The sequence below is a fragment of the Bactrocera oleae genome, chromosome 6, assembly GCF_042242935.1.
Source record: "Bactrocera oleae isolate idBacOlea1 chromosome 6, idBacOlea1, whole genome shotgun sequence".
In the NCBI taxonomy this organism is placed as follows: domain Eukaryota; kingdom Metazoa; phylum Arthropoda; class Insecta; order Diptera; family Tephritidae; genus Bactrocera; species Bactrocera oleae.
The window spans coordinates 63,093,053-63,108,945 of NC_091540.1; the positions used below are offsets into that span (position 1 = coordinate 63,093,053).

Sequence of the window (15,893 nt, forward strand, 5' to 3'; positions counted from 1 at the left end):
TTATAAACCGAATTTATGTTAAGGGTATATTTATACATATTTTAAAAACACACAGTAAAATTTCTGAAGAAAAGAAATAAATATTTTTCGAGTTAGACGCGATTTCTAATGGCGCTAAAAGAAAGATCCTCCAATCACTGCAATGCAGCCTTTATCGCGGCTGAAACGTACCAAAAAAATGTCTTTACTATAAAATATTGTTCATTCTATAACCAACGGTCGAAACAAGAAAAAAATTACATAATGGCGGTATTTTTTAAGAAAGAAAGTAATTGAATTTTTCTGGGTTTTGGCCAGCCAAAACTCGATTTTTGATCATATCAGTATAATTATATAGAGAATATAAAGAATATGCAGAAAAAAGTTTATAATATTTGAATAATCAATCTTCGAAAAAATTTTAAAAAATGTAGTTTTAAGAAAAACGTGTTTAAAAATAAATTGATAGAGACTTTAAACTGAGCTGCTACAATTTGGAAGGCCGTAACTCAAAAACTCTTCGAGATATCGATTTAAAATTTTGTTATGTTATTTTGAAACTACAATCTCTCTTTAAAGCAACAGCATAAATAATTGAAGCTGAAAAATGGCCATTAGATACACCCAACCGGAAGTAGTGATTGCATAACAACCGAACTTTACACATCGTATAATGTGGCAATATCGCTCATTTTAATAGTTGGTAGGCACATTTTTGTGAAAGTTTTGTGACAATGTTGCCAATCACCCAAAGAATATTCAATGCTCTCTGGATGCACAGGCATTCTTAAAGAGATTTATCATTGCTAAAGATTTCTCTCTTTGCTATAGTTGTAAGACATTGACTTTAAGAGTAAGATACAAAAATTCTGACAAGATTACCAAAGTCAAAGTGAACTCACTCTGAAAATAGCATTTGGTTAAAAAACGCCATATTGGCAACTCTACTTTATAGTAAAAGAATTAATTTTTTCTCGGAATGTGACTCGGTATGGAAAGAAGTATGAACTTAAAAGCTACCAAAAAACCTCGTACTATCCACACATGGTCCATAAAACATTTTTCTCTGAACTACATTATTTGACTCAGCTGGAAACATAGCTCGCTCAATTCTTAAGTATTTCCCTTGAAATTTGAATAAAATTGTTCAACAAAATGTAGAAAAATTATTCGAGACTTGTTTATGCGTACTTCGGCTGATGTGAAAATTTATATAACAGAAAAAACTACAATTTTGTTCGAGCGTAAAAATTGGAAGGAAATATATTCGACGGTGGCGTCCTTTAATGACTGCCCCAGAGTCAACCATCATACAACTGCTAATTGGTCATCAATTCCATAAAAAAAAACGTTAACAGACATTTAATTTTTGACGTTAGAAAGTCCTTTAAACACTATTTGAAATTTTTCGTTATTTTTCTGGGAAAACAGTATTGAAATTAAGTTTAAGTTTTAAGTTAAGATCCAGGTTTTATAAAAGTTAGTCGCTGTATCTGATATCCGATTCCAAGAATATAATTTTCGGTCTTAAAACAGTACAAAATAATATTTTTCAAACCATTATCCATGAAAAGTACCAAAAGCTTTACCACAGCACCCTCTAGCGTAAGTTTCAGGAAAGGACTAATAATAATATTTGATTAAATGCTCGATTTAAAAGAGTAGTGGTAGAACGTTTTCAAATTATATTTATAGCGACTTTCTTATTTATTCAATAGCATATTTATATATATCACTTAAAAACAATATGTAATAAATAAGCAAACTTTTTTTACTTTTCAAATTTTAACCACTCTCACATTTCTTTCCAGATCAAAGCGAACTAAATAACTGTACTGTAAATAAAGGTAAGCAAAAATTATATAATTGTTTATTAAAAAGATTTTATTATTTTCCATATTCATGAAGCAGAAAAATAGTTTTTGCACATTAGGGTAGGGTATCACTAAAATTTCGAGAATCTGCTTCAATATCAAGTCAATGTTACGCAATTAAAACATCGTCTTCATGAATGCATATATAAATTTGTTATTCTAATTGGTAACACTTATAGCTGCTCTAGCTTGCCTCTCTTCGTGCGTTTTAATTATTATTTTGATCAGATAGATACGTGCAGCGGCGCACTCATCTGAAGGTCAACAATGGCCGCAAGTAGAAAGCTTTCAATGCCGTGCTAGCAACAGGAAGTGCCTGCATAATAATCGCAACCGACCAACACAGGGTTCAACGGCAAAGCGGCTTGGTCGTGACGCGCTTGGACTTGACTTGAGTGAGTCTTTACCGTCAATTGGCAATTATTCGCAAATTCATTCATTGCACGGTATTACGAAAATGAATTGTTTCGTCGCAACGGGCCAAGTTGATATGATTGGTCGTGTCTCGCTATTAACGGCTCAGCGCTTAGCCTCAAACTGAGATAGCCTCACCTTTGCACCGCCGCTTAAGATGTTGCCGATGAGCACTATAGGGTTGTTGTTGTTCTTTTTTTTTATTGTTTTTTATTTTGGCCTTTATATTTTATTTTAACTATTAGTGTGCGGCTCTTTTTGGCTATTAATATTTTATTAACTGGTTTTTTGCGTACGAAATTGATTGATCTTCGCCTGGCACGGCTTTCAAATTTACGAATCTATGGCCTGCGGCTGACATTTCAGCTTTCAAAAGTAATGTTTTCGCTTTTTGCTTGAAGCTTGAAGACACGAAAAAACTAATGAAATGAAGAGTACTAAAAGGTTGACTGAAGATTATTTAATAATAAATATAGTGAAATTAAATCATTTGCTGGCGAACTGGAGAGTGAAAATAGCGACGCCCTAATAATAATAAAAAAAATTATAATAAAAATGAAAATATAACATCAAATAGAAATTTAAATAAGAATATAAAAAAGAGAATTATGCAAAAAATTATACAATATAAAACTTTATGCTATTCCGGAAAAAAAACAAAAAAGTATTTTCCTACAAATTTCAGTCATAGAGTTACAGAAATAAAAATATTTTGAAATTATTAAAAAATATCTAAAATTTTAAATGTTTTCAAAACTAATAAATAAAAATTGACCGTTAAAAATATTTTTTCAACAAAAATTTCTGTTAAACAAAAATTAAAAAAACAATAAAAATAAATAACAATAATACATTTTAAAATTTCTTGAAAATATATTATGGAAAATTTCATTATAAAAAAATCTTCTTGCACAAAATTCTGATCTTCTTCGAAAAGAAGTATAAAAAAATTAAAAAATTAATATACACTAAGTAAAATAAATTAAAAATATAATGAATTATTATAGATCTGAACGATATATATATATATATGTATATAACATAAAATTTTACAAAAAAAAAAAGTTTTTAAGAGCCTTCAAAATAATTAAACAAAAAATCCGTAACTAAAAATATTTCTTCAACAAAATTTCATATAGACTCAAAAATTAATTAAGAAAAAAGAAATACAAAAAAAAAATTGTAATATTGTATTTTAAAATTGCTTAAAAATATATAGTTGAAAATTTCATAAGAAAAAAATACTTTCTTGTATAAAATTTTTAAAATAGCGAAAACAATATTCAAGGAATAAAAATAATAAAAATTATTACGAATTTTTAAATTTCTTGAAAATCTACATATATTTAAAATTTTTATTTTCCAAAAAAAAATTCACAAAAAACAAAATTTTTACAAAAGTTCAGACATAAAGAGAAACAAAAAAAATAACAGAAAGTAAAATAGTCATAAAAATAAGATATTTTAACATAATGCTCAAAACAAATAATGGAAAATTTCATAAGCATATAGTTTTTTCAGCAATTATTTGAGTAAGACAAACAAAAAAAATATATAAAAAACAAAAAGAAATAATAATAGACATAGAATATTTCAAAATTTCAAAATTTCTTGAAAATAAAAAAATATTTCATAACTAAAAAAAATAATTTTAGTAAGACAAATAGCCAAGAGCAGAGAAAATGATTTCATACAACACCAGCAATCATAGCGGAGGTCATAAGTCATTGACAAATCGCTATATTTGCACATTCGAGTGCACAACAACACACAAATCATTACATATACATACATACATATGTTTATATACATATGGCTATATATGTACACACACACATACAAAATTCTAATGCCTCACTCAGCTTGGGTCGACAGCAACGCGCCTACCGCTTAACTCGTTGCCACACTGACCTCAAAAATTGCCATATGAAACGCTGCTCAGCATTAGCATCGTTGACTTGTACGCCGCCACAGAAAAGAAAAATTGCTAAGAAAAAGCAAAACAAGAACAACAAGCAGGCGTTAAAAATAAAGCAAGCATTGGCATGAAAATGAAGCGACCAAACATGCAACTAGATGAAGTTGACGCTCATCACCAGCATGCAGACAGACAGACAGACACACATACAAATCTACACACATGCTTGCATGCAGGAAAGTGGAATTTCTCGTTGAACACGCCACACGACACCTACCAACATGCCACACGCGGCAGCTAACAAATGTATCACAGACAAAACTGGCAGCTATGCTGGAAAAATGGAAAAATGGCCATAAATCTATAGTATACGAGTATGCCTATCACATATGCATATGTACACATACGCATAAACATACACACATATGTAGCTGCATGCGCTTGCATTGAGGCATAAAAAAGCCGCAAATGTCTAAGAGCGTGGAAAGCGCGTTTTGTCGTTAGACTTTCAGTCTTTCCGTCATGCTGTCGTGATTGAAAACAAATTCTAATTATAGCCACACGGTCTAAATATACTTACATAGGTATACAGTGAGCCTCGACCCAGCGCTGCGAGCTTTAGGCGTGCAAGAGTTGCTGTCATTTGGCCTTTTTTTAATACAGTTAAGTAAATAACATATCGAGGCATCGCATGTTCTCTATTAATCCAAAGAGAAGCTAGCTGAAAATTGGAACTGAAATAAAAGAAAAACACAAGAAGTCATTATAGCAATGGAAAATGCAAAAAAAAAAAACATAAAAACTAAAAAAAAATAAAAAATAAAAAATCAGAAAATAAAAAAATAAAAAAAGGCCAAAGTATTAGAAAACATTATCAAATATTGCGCGTTATTTATTGCTCAGAGCTAACCTAAATTTATTGTATTGATACTCTCAAATCGGTGTTGCAATACCTGCAACCCATATATGCCACATATGTATACTATTAACTTTACTTGGACATAAAAATAATTAATTCTATGCTAGACGAACATTTCAAGTATTTGTGTATAATTTCAGCGTATCCGTGCCACAAATCATTATTAATTTTCATCTTATATTATGCATGCTATTTTTTAACTTCAAAAATATTATAAAAATGAGCACATCCTGTTAAAAAATTTTGAAGTGACATTTTGAGAACGAAATTTAATATTTGTCAGGTGGCGTTAGTCATTCCACCACAAAATATTTCTGTAAGTAATGGGTGTGGTGTTCTAACAAAATATTTGTGAGTTCCAGCTGATTTTTATTAATTTTTGCGTCACTTAAAATAAACATCGACTGCTGTATAGCTTTTCCTTTTGTTATATACTGAATACTGACCGCTAGCGGCCGTACTTAAGCCACGCTTGCCGCCAAGTCACATAGAGAGTTTAAAAAAAAATTCCTTATTTTTTCCATCTCCAGCTGACCAATGTCTTTTACAATGGGTTCGAACATTGGCAGTCGTGTAAGATATCCCATCTCAACCGGCTGAAGGCTGAGTTTTGCAAAGGTAATGTTCTAACGTCTCATCAACCACCACGTATGTTCTATGTTCTGTCGACTCCATTTTTACCAAGTTCTGAAGATTAACAAAAAGGAGGAGTTTTTGTTCTGAACACCATCAACACTGACCCATTCCAAAGTATATATATGGTGTAGCACAAATTTGAATACTTATCATACTTTACTCATCGCTAATTGTACGATTTTTTTCCAAAAAAAAAGCAGCAATGGCGTAGCCCAAAATAACCTTTTGTCTGTTTAACGAAGCCTCTGAATGAAATAATTATTTAGTTCAATTATTTTGTCTAAACCTAGACAGTAAAATCCTGCAGTATTCAAAAATAAACCGTCAATATTCAAGTTCAATAAAACGCGTTCACGCCATAAACAAAGCGGCAGAGAAGTATTGGACCTATAGACTCTCACACAGTGTGACGGTTTGCATTGATCCACTATTTGTCAAAAACAACAAGAGTATACAAGAGTTACCGAAACCCCATCGAGAGTCCTTTTAAAGTACGACACCAAATCTTTGAAAACCACAAAGATGCTCTGGTTAATTAGAACTAATTTATCAGAATATCAGCGCATCGACAGGTACCGGATTTTTTGCCTCACAGCTCTGCAGAACGTCTGTACTGAAAAGTTTTCGACTGTTTCTAAAAGTATAATCCTCTCACATCTCTCCTTTTTATTTACAGCTATAGCTGTTATAGCATCTTTGAGAACTTTTTTCTTATAAGTATTTGAGGAATCATCTTAACTCTCCAGCGAAATCTTTAGTTTTAAAGTTTCAAGAGTCTTTTTTTTACCCGCGGTAAGGCATGCCTGTCGTAAAAGGCGACTAAAAGCCAAATGCACTATGAATGTTATTATGTACCTTGCTCAGTAATATCAGCATATTATGTCAGAAATAGTGCTATAATACTCAGCTTGAACTGATATTATAGACATTAAATGAAAAAGCAAATAAAAAGACATTTGAAGTTCAAGCGACAAATGTCACCAGTCATTGAGTAATGGGTTGCTCAACTGGCAGTAGTTTCGGCTACACAGTCTTACCGGAGACTTTCTGGTACCACGGGGAGCAGAAAGCCCTTGGACTTCGATCCAATCTGGTTATGGCCCCTTTGGGGAGATTCGTGGTGGCTGTGGTTGAAACCTAAATGCAGGAAGAACTGAAAATTCAGGCTGACTGTTTTTTCAGTTCTAAAATAAAGTTGCAAAAAGCAACTGGGTTCCGTACCCGAAAACGGAAGAGGTTTTAGGTCGGCCTCTAATCATACCAAGATGGTAGTGTGGACCCAGACACACTGCCACTGATATCCGAATAAATACTTGCAAATAGCTCGTATTGTTTGGGGCGCTTATCAACGCATTGTATTGATACGTTGTGTTTTGGAACACCGTGAAGTAAGGCCGTCGCCGGCAGGTACTCACGTAAATCAACAACGAAAGTTGTGCGGATATACAGACCTACAGACATATATAAAAAAAATTTGATAGTGATATCCGATCACTACTTTGTCTCTGAGTAATCACTCAAGCATATTCGAATATTAGAATAATATTGAGAAAAACGCGTTTAAAGTCCAACTGATAGTTAGAGCTGATTGAAATGAGCGCCTTTATTTTAGGACACGATAACACAAAAACTATTTAAGAAAATGTTTTAAAATTTTAGTTTATTATTTCTAAAGTTATAATCCAACGAAATATGAAGAAATAAATTTGTTTGAAAATTTAACAGTACGTGTAAAGTTTTTCAATTTAAAAACAGGATGCAACTGAAAGCAAATAATAAACTAAAACCAATTAAAACTTACAGCTTTAACCTCAAAATAAGCTTAAAAGCACTTCAAATACGAATACTCACAAAAGACTTTAAAGAAAGTGCACCAAATATATTTATGACTCACTTGGGCGGTAAAATAAAATCAGTTGCCATTCTTTACGCTACTCACTGGAACAATAGCCATTACTTAGCATATGTGCATATAATATATTTGCATGTTAATTTCTTTTAAATATTAACTATTATAGGTCTCCATAAAAAGTGAAATGAATTCTGCCTGCTACACATAGAAACTAACACACTCACACACACACACATGCAATCGCGCCCAACACGAGCTGCGCGTCATTAAGTGAGATTTTCATGATTGTTTACAAGCTTGTTTTTAAAAAGCAAGTCACTTCTGCCATGAATTTTTGAGCGTTAATGAAGTTCGCTGTTAAAAATAGCAAACATTTAGCGGAGCACGTTTACATTTTGCATGGCTTCGTCTATTCATACAGTCGTTATTCTATTTTATTGCTTTTGAAAGTACATAATTTTAGCGTTTATTTGCAGATACACACACACACATTAGTATAAACAAGCGCATGTTGGCAAAAAATTTTCAAAAACTACATCCTTCGGCAAGGAGGTGCAAAATTGTTAGAGTATTTTAGGTCATAACTGTACTTAAGAGCCTATAATTAAAATGCCGTTAATTGTTTTTGAAGCATTGACCAGCTTGAGCTCCTGGCTTTGACTGTTTTGTTTTTGCTGTTAGGCGTTACACTACTAAACTGAGGCACTAAATATTTTTGAATTTCACTTTTCTGAAAGTAAAAGGTTGGTGCACCGGTAGTTTGGTGTAAATATTTTAGTTAAATAATATATTTTCTGTTTATTGCTACTGAAAATTGGTCATTAACATAAGGAAGACTCGTTGCGATGGATACGTCTCTACGGGGGTTCAAATGTGAATGTATTTGGTTAATTTAATCGAAATGAATTTGCTGGTTTGCCTACTTGCTATTGAGAAAAAATCTTTAGCGCATAACTATACTAAAATATCTTGACAATACCAATTAAATCGAACTCATCAAACTGATTTGATCTCCAGCAGGGGATTTGAAACAATTTCTGGTCCTCTTTAAAGCCGTGACACAATTTAGGGTATTTTTTCATGCTTGCCATTGACTAGCATGGAGTAATCAAATCTGCCAAATTTAAATTTTGATTTTTAAGCCGTCAACCAGTTATCGTCTATGTAGATATGATGAGTTTCGAAACAGTCATATATTATTTAGAATAATGAATATTTAATGTAGGTACATGAGGAAGATATTGTACATGCTCGCATAATTCATAGAAAAACTAGAAAACCCTTAACTTCGGTTTGTATTGTTGACAGCTATATGCTATAGTTAATCGATCTAAATAATGTCTTCGAAGATTACAGTGTTACCTTGCACAACAATCTGTGTTATCAAAATATTTTAGGTGAAGACCTCATTTTGAAATGAGAAGTTAAAACTTTAAGAAGTAATTACCCCCTACAATTCAAGTATATAAAATTGCAATGCTCATTCAATGTATCAGCTAAGCATAACAGATTAACCAGTTTGTGTAGTTGTTGTACAGCAATTAGTAGCAAGATCCAAGATCAAATATCGTCTGACACTAACCATAAAATCGTATTAATATTATTACCAGACAAACAGACAGTTGAGTGACTGCTTTTGAGTTTAATAACGGAAAAACTAACCGATCGCAACGAAATCATTCCCATGACGATTGTGTGTTTCATATATACATACATACATATATACATGCACACATCCATATGTACATATGTAATATATACTTCTCTAATAATACGAATAAAAGCGAAGCGTGGGTGGACAGTGAATGATATTCGAGATACTTGCCATAGAACAAAAGTTGCCGGTTCGCATAAAGCAAAATAGTTTTTTACTAATTTTTTTATAGGTTTTATTTGATAAATGTTTAAGTAAAATTAATTTACATACAGTTTCTTTTATACATTGTTTTAAGCTTATTTGTGCTATTTCCATTTAGGCGCTTTTTGCCAAAAATGGGCGCAACAAACTCGCACTCTATGTGAATAAAGTTTTAATTGCAGAAAAAAAGTGTATAGTTTACAAAAACAGGTGAGTCTTGAAGAGACTGAGTATTTAGTATTTTCTCACAATTTCGAAAACAATGGCATTTGTGTTCTTGTTTTTTACTCACTGTCTGTCTGCAGAATTGGTTTTCACAAAAAGCTCTCACATCGAGTTAAATGAACTTTGGCACAATTTTCTTGCGACTTCTATTTTGCATGTTAACTATTCTAACGGTTATTTGCTTTAAACGACTTTTGCGAGTAATTACATTTTTAAATAATCGCATGACAATCGTTTTTGAGGCGTTGTGAAATCTTTTAAAAATACTGTAATTACAAATTTTTGGCTTTCAACTATTTGTGGCCTATTCAAATATAAATTTTATGCTAAAAGTTTAAGTGTTTTAACGCAATTTTAAGATACGCAATAGTACGAAGCTAGAAAATTGAGGATTGACTGAGAATATTGTAAACAATATTATTGTTATTTTTTTTTTCTCAACCAAAAAACAAAAAAAAAATAATCATAATTGATGAAAGTTATCATATATTGTGGAGCAAGAAACATTTTAAGAATAAGTAAGGTCGCAGGGCTAATCCTCGCACTAAAGTCAACGCAAGATCCCGCTTGGACACCTATGACCACTGGTCCTTTGCGATTCCCAAAGCTCTTAGATATGGATCACCAGACCTTCATAGTTCGACGAAGCGCCTTGAACTAACCACAAATTTCTGAAGGTGCCTAAAATCCATCACAGTCACTTCGCCAGTTCGGCCGAAATTCTGTCTACTGAGATGTTTTAACCTCAGTCAGGCAAAAGCTGGGCATCAGACAATGTCAAGTACGAATCCCTACCATGGCGGCGAGATATATCTTAAGCAAGAAGTTCAACGGATCTCTTGCAGTGCACTTTAAGCTTTGGTTGCTGACCAGCGTTTGTTAAGCTCACAAAAACTCCATAGGTACTACATACGTATGTTATATTTTTCGAAAAAAAAATTCCCTTAGTAACCTCAAAAACTACTCTGTCTATCCACCACTGTAATACTTGTACTATACCAAAACTGTATCAATACTTAACTGATTTCCAACAACAACAAATTAAATGTGACAACAGTCTTGCCACAAAATAGCGACATTTGTATATCAAACACAGAGATTTCATTAGCATTTGCTTTCAATCAAAATTGGACACAATCGGCGCTACTGCCAAGCCATTGATTGCAACATGGCCAACAATGTCATACCAAAGACCAAATCTAAAGGCAAAAAAAATGCCATTTCCACAACCGGTGAAATCCGATAAAGCGACTAAAACAAATAAGGCAACAAACAATTAAGCTTTCCACCACCCACCAACAATAAAGAGTGGTCGAGCAATCAAGCCAGCAGCCAACAGCCAGTCACCAAAGCCAGCAAACAGCAACCACACAAACAACAACAATTGGCATTGACTGTCGCCTACAAAGAGGCAACTTGTCGACTCATTGCCTTAAAAAATCGCATTTGCCAACAGCAATGGAACACACAAACGCACGAAAATACACACATGGACACATACGTAATATTTCAAATGTCATATAAGCATATATACATATATATATATATATATATTTGTATGTATGTGTGTTTGTGTGACATTTCGCAAGCTGCACGCTGTCTCTAGTGAAGTGATGGGAAAAAAGCTGATATGGAATGCAAAAACAGACGCGGTGCGCTGTTTGCGGCTCGTTGTTGTTGTAGTCTTTGCCTTTTTCCGCACTTGTTTTGCGCTTTTTCGCCACTGTCAATATTCTTGTTGCGCCATTTGTGCCTTTGCCGTCGCTGATGTTGTTGTTATTTGTGTTGTGTGGTTGTTGTTGTTGCTTGTGCCTTGCTGCTGCTCGCTTTTCGGTGTCAATGAACGGCCTTCCGCAGCATCACGCTTTTCACTTCCAGCTGTCAATTTAGCGCAAGCCTCCGCAAAGCTCACTCTGACTCTGCGCGAATATTCGTTCAGCGGCTGCCGATGACGGCCAGGCAAATGCATTTAGGTGAAGTCAATGATTGCGAGGCAGCCGGCAGCGCCACCGGCGTTGTGTGCCACCTTAGCCGCCAACGACACCAACGCCAAGTCGCATGTTGTAAAAACAGCACTTTAGTAATGACAACAACAACAACAATAGTGATAACAATAACAATAATGATAACAACAGCAGCCTCAGCAACAACAATAACAACAAAAACAAATTGATTTACAATAACAACAACAATAACAACAACAATGAGAGCAACAGTCATTGCCATAACAATAACAAAGCGCAATCAAGAGCAAGCGGCAAGCAGCAACTAGCAGCAGTCATCAACTGCCTGCATGCCTTTCAACTCACCTCCGCGCTCTCCTCTCCACACCGCCATCTCGCGCTGTTGTCATTGCCATTTCGATTGCTTTGCGAATGCTTTTTGCCGCTTCACTGCTGCCCACTCAAAACCAAGCAACCAACAAGCAGCCAAGAGTCAAGCGGCGGAGGACAACAACATCGATTGGCAACAGCAACGCTCGTTTGTTGCAAGCAACTTTTCAAAGTCACAAACTTCAGTTTTATGTACCTTGATGGTCGTCGCTTCCTTTTTAGCGATCACTTTGTTGCCATTCACGACATTGCCGCGCGTTGTTGCATGCAATTAAAAATGCTATCAACACACGTTGTTGCCTTTTAATATTGTAGTTGTTGTAATATTATGTTGATCACTGCCGGCTAGTGTCGTTGGACGCTTATTGTTGGAAAGACACACTGCCGTTGCTGTTGGTGTTGTTGTTAAGAATATTATAGCAAGCATTTTACTATTATTTTTATGGACTTTATTGCCACGTCGCTTAAATGCGCCGCGATAAGCGAACACTATCATTTATTATTAAAATTTATGTTGTTCGTTGTTGCAACTCGGGTGGCCCGCAGATGGCTACGAGTATTTTTAGAATCGCAGCACTTATAACTTCTCATAACTATAACTTAATACACTTTTACTGGATTTCAAGACGGAATCGAAAGCGAATGGTAGAGACTGCAGTTAAAAGTGCTTGAAAGGTGTGGAATCGCTTTACAACCTTGTAGAACACTAATTTAAGTGTATAACAAAGAGTTGAGATTTAAAAATTATTATATACATACATACGTACAAATATAATTGTTATTAACACAAATTTGAGAGTTGACAACTTTTGATATATTTTAATATATTTAAACCTACATTAAAAAGGTATAAAAGTCTACAAAAGTCCTTAAAGGCACCTTAAAAGTATTCTTGGCTAATGCGCTCTCACCTATGCCAAAAATATTAATTTTATTAAGTAAATACAAGTATATTAAGGTTAAATTTTTGCTCTACAATGCCGGCAGATATTCGTTCGCTTATAAGTGTATACTGTAAATTTTTTAGATGTAGTTCTCGTATGGTTCTCATTCATTGGAACGAAGGTTTTGCTTTGATATTTGAATAATATTTATGATTGGTCCACCATCATAACCTTTTCGTGTACGATGCAGTAAAATTTGACTATGGGTAGTTTTCCAATTTGGCGGATTAGCCATTAGAGCAAAACTGCAACTACGCCTATTTTCAACGGAAACTCGTATGGCGTCTCTGAGCTTATCATACCCTGAATAGGGTATATTAAGTTTGCCACGAGGCCTAGACTATTTTAAGAGGTCTAGACAAAAGAAATTCATTATTTTTCCAATAGATAGTGTGGTGACTGGCATCTTTATCTTCATCTCAGCATTCGAGGGAATATCCCAACTGCTATAACTGTTAAATTCTTACATTATCCCAAGCTGTATTTTTCTAAGAACTTCTATTGCTTCATCAACTTACTCGTAGTTAAACAGTCACACGATATTGACGTCATAAAGCGCAAATTTTAAGTTAAGTTTTCAGTTTCAGTTTTAATTATAAAATAAGAAAGAAATAATTAGTACTCTTTGAGCATGTGATAGAAAACAACAAAGAAAAAATGCGCCATATTTTAAAGTTTTACTTCGATGAAAACGAAAACGAAAGAGAGGCTCAAAATATACACACTGTTTATGGTACTGACACTGTAACAGCCAATAAGGCGTAATTTTGGTTTCGTCAATTTCGTTAAAATAATTTTGATGTCAATGATGCACTTGACTTTGGAAACAAAAATACTAATAGAAATCAATCCGAACGTCATGTAAGCACGGTTTTAATTGCCCTTCCTTTGCATCCACCTTATAGTCCGGTCTTGGCACCAAGCGATTATTACCTGTTTCGGTCAATTCGGTAGAAATTGGCTTCGCTTTTATCGAAAGATGGCACTAAGGTTGATTTTTTACAGTTTATCCTCATCAACAATTGAACGATCAAAATCAAGTCCTTGTATGAAAAACTTTTGATTTTAACGAGATATCTTCAAGAAATTTGGCTTGTGTTATTGTCTAGAGCAATGGTGCAATATCTGAAGAAATTGTCCAGTTAGTATCATAGGCCATATAGTTGCGATAAAAACCGATCGATCAAAACCAAGCCAAAGATCTTTTTAATTTATTTTATTTCAACTTATTTCTTTTACTGTAATTTTTTTCATTTTTTTATGCAATAAATTGATTTATTGTATAAATCAAAGCAGTTTACAAAAAAAGTAAGTGGCGCCTGCGCAATTGCACGTTCAATTAAAACTACTTAATTTACGAAAAAATCAAGCATTCATTGATTTTGTTGAAGCACACCGTAGCGAGCCATGTAAAATCTGTTAATAAAAGGCCAATTATTCGCTACTTTACAAAAAGAAACTTACTCATAAGCGAAATTAATTTGTGCAACTCCGAGTGGCAAACAAACAAATATGCTTTTATATACGCCTGCAAACATAAATAAACATATGTATGTATGTACATGTAAGTATGTAAGTGCCTATCTCAATGAAGAAAAATCTACAATAACTACAAATATCATTCATTCATTGTCCACCGCTGCCGCCAACAAATGCACCAATTTCGTCGCGTCGAATTTCGCTACGCCAATTATTTTCTATTGCTGGTAATCGGCGATTTGTCGCCTACTGGCAAATAGCGTGGAATATTTTTTGAAAATTTTTTAAATATTTTTTTTTGTAATTTAATTGAAAGCGCATTTGTGGTGACATTGTGCGCGTATCGTTGCTTATATCTTGATCCATATATATAGATATATATTGTATAAATATTAGGGTGGAGTGAAAAAAAATTTTTTTTTTTGTAGCCTGTAAAAGTTGTAGATTATAAAAAAAAATATTTAAAAAAAAAATTCTATCTAAATTCTCTATATCTAGATATTTTCTAAACATTTTAAAGTAAATTTCGAGTTAAAATTCTTTTTGTACAAATAAAACCTTTTTTGGTTTAAACTCTTTACATTTATGTAAAAATTACCGAATTTGACGGTTTTTGACTCAAATTTTATTTTAACGCTTAAGGAAAGCATGTTGTCATTTAAGACTTTTTTTTTAAACTCCAATAATAATCTCATAACATTTTTTTAAGTTGATAAATTTTAATTGGCCAATAAGAGGACTCTCCACAGCTTCTAGAAGACTTATCAAAACTTTTTTTGTCCAAAAAAAATTTTTACTCGAAATTTACTTTAAAATGTTAAAAAAATATCGGATGTTACAAAAAAAAATTTTTATAATCTACAAATTTTACGCTCAGGCTAAGCAAAAAAAATTTTTTTTTTTTTTCACTCCACCCTAATATATATATGTACATACATACATATATAAAAACTAAGTTATTTATAGCTTGTCCAGCTGTCGCTTGGCTACTGCTTAGTGCCATGGAATGTTGCTTATAAACCTGCGATTTTAGTACAACATACAAAAAAGCCACGTGTTGCTACAACATTTTGTGGCATGTCTCAAAACAATGCAACGCAGTGATTAATATGTGGCCAGTATTTGTTAAAGCCACATTTTTTAAAGTTTTTTTCTTCTGATTTTCAACATAACTATAATTTGCCATTATTATTGTTGTTTACATTTTTGCTCCACTGGCTGGCCATTCGTGTTGCATGTACAAAGTTTTAATTTATTTAAGTCATTTATTATAATTGATATTTACTTACCCGCTTACTTACTACTATATACTTCGATATTTTTTTCGGTGCTGCACAATTCACTCAGGTGTTAAACGTTGATTGACCAACCGGCTGTCTGATAAACGCCAACGAAGTGGCTGTTGCAGCTACAAAAACCAATCTTTGACCAACATAATGAGCCAACAAGTAGACATTGTGGT

The 15,893-nt window shown here is 33.3% G+C and overlaps 1 protein-coding gene across 1 annotated transcript in view; it reads left to right on the top strand.

Annotated features, from left to right (window-relative positions):
• The window catches only part of ko (Stork-head domain-containing protein knockout), a 280,842-nt gene that overhangs the window by 110,623 nt on the left and 154,326 nt on the right, over window positions 1-15,893 (top strand). The window contains exon 4 of the mRNA XM_014229640.3: window positions 1,791-1,826. The gene's annotated coding sequence lies outside the window, so the exon portion shown is untranslated. The remainder of the gene's footprint in view (window positions 1-1,790; window positions 1,827-15,893) is intronic.